Raw genomic sequence first — 7147 nt, forward strand, 5'->3', positions numbered from 1 at the left:
ATTAATTGTAAATTCAAATTTATTTTTGTAGAAGTTAATATTGTTGTTGATGTGGGTTTTTACAGACAGAAGAGATATTGAATGAATTAAAATCGGAAGATCTGAAATGTAGGCTTTTTGCTACTCTATTGTGAATCTACATTAATAAATTTGATGTCAAGCCAAGTTTCAGAGATGTTGCCCTTCTAAGTTTATGTAGTAAATGTAATATTTTTTGCATCACTTAATATTAAAGTAACTTCTTTTTTTAATGTGTACAAGGTTTTCTTCCCAATAGTTGATGATGGGAAGTATTATTTACTCATCTTTGATATGAGATCAAGTTTATACTACATTGTAGATCATGTGAAGAGAACAGGAACTTTGGAAAGAAAGTATGACATGATACCAAACCTGGTGGTAAGATAATCAATAAAATTCTGATCACTAGGTTTTCATTCTAAAGTATGTTATAAAACTATGTTTGATTTATATGTTGTATTTAATGATAGAAAAAACTGTTTTGCAACTACTTGACATCACAACATCATCCAATGGCAAAAGCCTTAACTTTTAAGGTGGGACGGGTGATGAACATATATTGGCAATTAGAAAAAGCTGGAATAGAATGTGGAATCTACCTCATAAGGCTTATGGAAAGTTACACGGAGGAAAATGAAGGGCGTTGGGAGTGTGGTCTTACAGGTAAAATGCTTGGTGATATGAATGCTATAATTAAGTTAAGGACGAAATACATGGCAAGATTGTTGACAGCTGAGTTCAATAAGTTTAAGACTATGATAGTTAAAGATTTTGAAGCGTTTCGTAAGCTGGATATTTTGGAACAAGATATGCTTCTTCAACAGTTAGTTGAAAATAGGAAGAAAAAAAAAAACAAGGGGTCGTAGGTAAGAACTTGAAGTGGTAGTTTGGTTTTTTTTAAGATAAATATTGACATGGCATTAGCTGAACCTTTTTTTTGTGGTTGTTAACATACTATTATGCATCATGTTAGATGTTTGAAAAGGTTCTTTGTCTTGTAATGGATTATTAATTTTGATATGAAGTTTGTGTTGATGCATTGTTTAATTTCTGGGATGATGATGTTGTGCCTTGTGAAAAGCAATTCCGGTTGAATGGGAAGTAGTTTAATAATTTCTGGGATGATGATGTTGTGCCTTGTGAAAAGCAATTATGGTTGAATGGGATGATGATGTTGTGCCTTTTAAATATAATGCAAGGTTGTTGTTGATAATGTATGTGTTGATGTATTTTTTGTAATAATGTTGTTAATATAATTCAAGGTTGTTGTTAATAATGTTGTGTGACTGTACTGTTTTTGATGCTGATATAATATAGTAAATGTTACGATTCTGATAGAATATGTTATAGTTTTCTTAGCTATAATGTACCCTTTTTGAAATTAAGTATGTGTGGGTTCATGTGTAATGCATAAAAAATCTAAATATAAAATAGTTTTGGAATGGTTATGTTTTAGAAATATGAAGTCAAGTTCATCGACTTCTTATGTTGTGTGCCCGGGCTGTTTTTGCAATTTTTTTTATGCTGATAGATTAGTTTGTAGTTTTATTATTCTATCAGAATATTTTATACTTGTATGCAAGTTGGATGTAGAAGGTAAAAGCAGGTTTAAAAATAAAATTCGTTTGGAATGAATATCTTTACGTAGTATATAGTATTTTTGAAAGAAAATATGATATAATGAATACTTGTATATCACCATAAGCAGTAAAGCATTTTTGTTAAAATGAAAATAAATCTTAAAATGTTTGATAGAAGTTGTATAATTTGCTGTAAGTAAGGAAAATAATGAGTTTATACAAATGATGGAATGAATATTTGTATTACGTGATATGATTATTTTTAAGTAATAAGAAAATATAAATATTGTTAGATTAATTTACAATGTCATCATCACTAGCAATGAAGGTGAATACTTTATTAAACGACATAAAAGATAACAATGAATGTGAACCGACAAAATTAAAATGAAATGTCCTACAAAAACCAATAAAAAAACGATCAAGGAAATTATTTCTCGGCGTTCTTTAAAGGACAATTTCTTTTGTCATGATGAACCATCTGTTGACATGTAGCACACTTCCTCTTGGCTTTCGAGATTTCTTTCTCAATCATCTCTTTTGTAGATTTTAATCTTTTCCCACGACTACCGGATCCTTTGTTACGAATATCTGTAGGATTTTGAATGTCGCTAACATTAGATACTACATCAGGACATACTATGCCTAGAAGCTTATTGAACTGTTATGCTCTGTTCGGTACATCATGGGTTGGACAATCGTCTACGATTTTTTTTTCAACTTATTCTACTCGTCAAGGTATAACTTTGACTTAGCTACATCATGGCTTAAAAAAGACACACAACGGTCAACGGTTGAAAAAATATCAATAGCAGTCATGTCGGAATTAGAATCGTCAAAAGAAATATTGAAACGTCTTTTCAGTAATTCTGTTGGAATAACATCCCAACGCCAACCACTATAAGAAAAAGACCCTTTTCCGACGCGCAAACCACGACACTCGGAGATTTATGTTACGCAAAAGAGATCGGCATTAAAAAAGTGTTATCTCTTCAAAAAATTGAATGAGTTACGTCGCGCATTATTACGTGCCCTTAAATTAGCGTCTCATGTAAAAAAAATTAAAAACACAGAGGGCACTTTATGTAAAATGGGCGTCCTCTCTCTTAATGTCGCTTTATATTTTTACTCAAAACACGCGTTCTAAAAATTTTAAATACCCGACTTCAAGACCTCCCTTCATTGTCTTCCCTTTCTCTCTGGAAACCCTAATCACTAGACCATCTCTGGTCGCGTTAATTCCTGAAGATCACGCGGCCAACCACTAGGGCTTTTATTTCCCACTTACATATAATCGTGATTTTCATCCTTGCATTTGTCTCAGATCGCTGCTTCTCGGCTCTTCTCCACCGCCATATCTCCCTTCTCTGATACTATATCTTTGTTTCTCTTTCTTCCTGGATGGTTCTACTACTCCGGCTTCTCTATGGTACTATTCATCGGCTTCCTTAAGTCCACCAAGGTAACCGCCACTTTCGATCAGTCGGTGTCACCTCCTTCGGTTCCTTCAGTGATGGTGGGTTTTCTCAGTAAAATAAAATGCAACTATGGTATAAATACAAATAACATAAATGGGGCTAATCGATTTAGGGTCTGATTTGTGCGTGGAGAAGATTAACGAGACTTCAAAGCACAAATCAATGACAACGATGGAGGCAGAGTGAAAGCAACAAATAGAGACCTTCTTTTACACCCTCGATTCAAGGTTTGATTTCTGTATCTTTAACCCACTTCCGGTGGATAATCGTCACTGAAATTCTCCGTTTCTGGGAGTTTGAAACCGGATTTTTATATCCTAATTCATATGTTTCTCTCTCTCTCTCTCTCTCTCTCTCTTATTCATTTCTCTGTTTTTCTAGTAGTTTAAACTAGCCAAAAAGATGGAGGGCGAATAGATCGTAATCGTGATGCTTAAAACCCGTGGGATTTCTATCAGCGTTACAAACGAGTACATAGAGTTGATGAATCTATCAGCGTTACAATCGTGATGCTTAAAACCCACTTCCTTTTTAGCACATGTCATTCAACCAATTTACAACACACTCTCTAAGGTCAATAAATCTTTTCCCCTCTTTTGTTAATAAAAGTAATGAGTTTGTTATTAATTAAATTGTCACTCACATATTTAAACAAATCTTACTTTTTCACTAGAAGCAGAACGAAACAATAATGGGAAAGCTGCCCATTCAGCATGGCGGAATTATGATAATTTCAATGAATATTTCTGGTAGGTATTTCATCTTTGTTACAAATTACTCTTATTTTATATACTTTTCAGAAGCTTATACTTGAAATTATTCAGGTCACCTACTTTCATCTTTGTAGTATATGATATGAATTATCTGGAAATTGCAAGATATGCTTTTCTTTTTGTCTTGGGTGGAATCTTTATGGTTGGTTATATATATATATATATATATATATATATATATATATATATATATATATATATATATATATATGCAGCAGGATGAGGATACAAATGTTGGTGGAACAAATTCGGATCACAAGACAGACATAAAGCATTCGGCAGAAAACAGTGCGTCCTTTTTTATGAAATGAAGAATAATATTTAAATAGATGAGAAAGAGTTTTGGTGGTGATTTTTTAGAGTCGGTCTCAGATGGTGAAGGAAATCCAATGCAGAAGCCAAACAAAAGGAATGATATGGAATCAGATAGCAGCCAGAAGGAGAAGGAGGATGATGGTAAGAAGCATTGTATTGGATTTGGATTTTGGAGGAGATAAATGAAAAATGAAATGTTCTTTGTTGACTGTTTAGCAATATGATTGATTGATGAGTTTTGGAAATTTAGGGGAAGGGGATAGAAACGAAAAGGAAAAGTACAACGAGAGACAGGTGTCACCTGATACGCTGTATAGGGCTGCACTTTTGAAAAACCATTTTGCGAACACAATTCCATATCATTCCTTTTGTTTAGTAATATAAAAGAGGACCCCCAACAACTTGAAAACCAAAAAAGGAAAGGTTTGCCAATACTATAAATATTTTAAGTTTTTCTTTCTTTAGTAATATAAAAACATAAATGTTGTGGTTTTTGAAAAAGCACGACTGCAAGCAGAAGCCAAGGCAGCTGAAGATGCTTGGAGGCGAGTGAAGGCAGAAGCTGCTGCAGAAGAAAAATAGAAAAGAGACCTGGAGAGGAAAGCAGCCAGACAAGCATTATTGAAGGTATTCCGCATTTCTATTTTGTAACATATATTTTACTATAATATATATTTTATTGTACTTTTTTCAGATTGAAAAGACGATTGAGATCGATGAGGTGTCTCGGTTTCTGAAAGACTTGGACCCGACAAATAAAATTTAATATTAAATCTTAAATCTTAAATATTATCATGTTATGTATACATAAAGTAATAAACATAATTCTTGTTAACTTTTTATTTGAATTTGTTTTTATATTTTTTAGGCAAAAGAACGAGTGTGCAGATTGATCCAAAGTGGAGTTGAAAGTGGAGCTAAACTACTGCTTGATGGAAGAGATATTGTAGTATTTTTTTTTCAACTTCATATAATTCTTTATGATATAAGGGCAAAATGATCATTTAATCCCATTCAGCAGACTTAAGTAAATAGATATTGGCCCCACAATCTTGTCTGGTGTTACTGAAGATATGGAGTGTTACAAGGTATAAGTTTTCTAGTGCTATTTTCAGTTATGAGGATGAGGAAGGGCATTTACGTCTTTTGCACAAAGTATGTTACAAGATTTAAACTTTTATCTAAATGCAGGAAGAAATCTTCGGTCCAGTTCTTATTTGCATGCAATTCTGTTAATACTTTCTATATATAATACTTTTTAACTGCTCATGTTCATAATTCATTCTCTTGAGGCCTAATTTTGTAATTTCACCTTTTTTTTTCAGGCCAACAGCTTGGAAGATGCCATAAATATTTCACAACATCTGGTGTGGCTGCTAGAAAGTTTCAAATTGACAATGAAGCAGGGCAGGTAAGTAATTTTACATATCCTATGAATATTATGACTTAAGAAAACATTTAAACTATTAAAATATGAAAATCTTTTTTTTTTTGTGTGGGTGTTGAATTTACGAATATGCCCTTGTGATGTAGCTCAAAATGCGGTTTCTGTGAATGAATTTTTAGGAGATACTTGGGATAAGAAACCGGTTGAGATTGAAAAGTCAATAAAAACAAGTTTTTTTTTTTCATTTTGACTTTTTCTGATTATCTGTTGACCTTTTGACTTTTTTTTATTTGAAGATAAACAGAATGTGTATTTGAATGAGTACCATAATCCACATGGGAAGAGAACATTTCAAGCAAATGTAACAAAAACTTTACAAATTGTTAAAGCATGAAAATCCTCCTTTGCCAGGTGTTCCTTCTCTCCCTCTCTCTCACTAGTAGTTTTTGTCCCGTTATAGCATCCTACTTTCATTTCCTTCCCTATTACATCATTGTACTTTCATTTCTTTTTCTATTACAACATTGTATTAAATAAAAAAAATACTCAATCATAGCAATGCCTGTTACAAAAGGTTTGATCTCAATGTCTTGTGAACCACTTGTTCATTTTGTAATGTAGATCTCAGTGTCGGAGATGGCGAAGGAGAAGGCTTCAAGTTTTAGAATTTGGATTCTGTTGTAGATTTGGAAACAGAAAAAGATAAGGATGTCATTAATAAGTAGGAAAAGGTTTGACTTCATGATTTTATGATGATTTCCTTTTTAATTATATATATATATATATATATATATATATATGTTGCTATTCTTTTTTTAATCAATTCATTGGTATCTTGTAGCAGCTATACAAAGAGCTTTTGGTTGCTCAGGAGGAAGCCCATTTGGCTCATCAACAACTTACCTCTTCAATGGTAATAATGGAGAATTTTGAATACTAAAAACATACAATAACACTCTGAAGCATTGGCAAAGTTATCAATAGACATCCAAGAAATCACATTTGAGATTCAACAATATATTTATTCTCATATGTATCTTTTTAATAGGAATAGGTCCAAGGGAACTAATGTTGAATCATCAAATCAAGCAAATGTTGATCTTTTAATGTTCTTTTACAGGTGATTGGAATTGGACCTAAAGTTGGTTGCTGATATAGGAATAGTGGGTGCTCCAAATGCAAGAAAAAGCATGTTTTTAAGTGTTATTAGTGTTGACATGTAGTGTTGTTTGACATGTAATATTAGGTAACTTGTTTGACATGTGATATTTTTTTGAAATGAATTATCGTTCTTATGTATGGTATTTTATTTTGTATTATGATAATTTCAATCTGTTGTTGAAATTGAAAATTAGTAATTCTATCAAAAATATATATATTTTTAAAACATTTAAAATTATGACACACATATGTGTGTCGTCTTCCTTTATGACAAGGGATTCCTTGATACGCATTGCGTGTCATAAACACGCGCGTCGTAAGGTTACGACACGCATATGCCTGTCGTCTTCCTTTATGACAGGGCCTTCCTTGATACGCATTGTGTGTCATAACTGTGCGTCATAAAAGCGTGTCATAAATGCGCGTCGTCTA

The 7147-nt window shown here is 32.6% G+C and overlaps 2 long non-coding RNA genes across 6 annotated transcripts; both read left to right on the plus strand.

Moving 5' to 3' along the window:
• The first annotated feature begins 2774 nt into the window (after positions 1-2774).
• LOC145051297 (uncharacterized) lies at positions 2775-3567 on the plus strand. The gene is made up of 3 exons (XR_013683515.1): positions 2775-3117; positions 3192-3306; positions 3461-3567. It is a non-coding gene; the product is annotated as an uncharacterized LOC145051297 (long non-coding RNA).
• A 36-nt stretch (positions 3568-3603) lies between these two features.
• LOC145051298 (uncharacterized) lies at positions 3604-6853 on the plus strand. 5 transcript variants are annotated; one of them, XR_013683518.1, is made up of 11 exons: positions 3604-3652; positions 3753-3828; positions 4068-4140; positions 4213-4308; positions 4418-4590; positions 4670-4794; positions 4862-5322; positions 5493-5578; positions 5851-5965; positions 6176-6285; positions 6399-6853. It is a non-coding gene; the product is annotated as an uncharacterized LOC145051298 (long non-coding RNA). The 5 variants fall into 5 exon arrangements; XR_013683519.1 differs by having other exon boundaries at positions 4225-4308; positions 6396-6853; XR_013683516.1 differs by having other exon boundaries at positions 4225-4308.
• The last annotated feature ends 294 nt before the right edge of the window (positions 6854-7147 follow it).

Source organism: Lactuca serriola, chromosome 5, assembly GCF_051521515.1.
Source record: "Lactuca serriola cultivar US96UC23 chromosome 5, Lser_US96UC23_V15, whole genome shotgun sequence".
Taxonomy (NCBI): domain Eukaryota; kingdom Viridiplantae; phylum Streptophyta; class Magnoliopsida; order Asterales; family Asteraceae; genus Lactuca; species Lactuca serriola.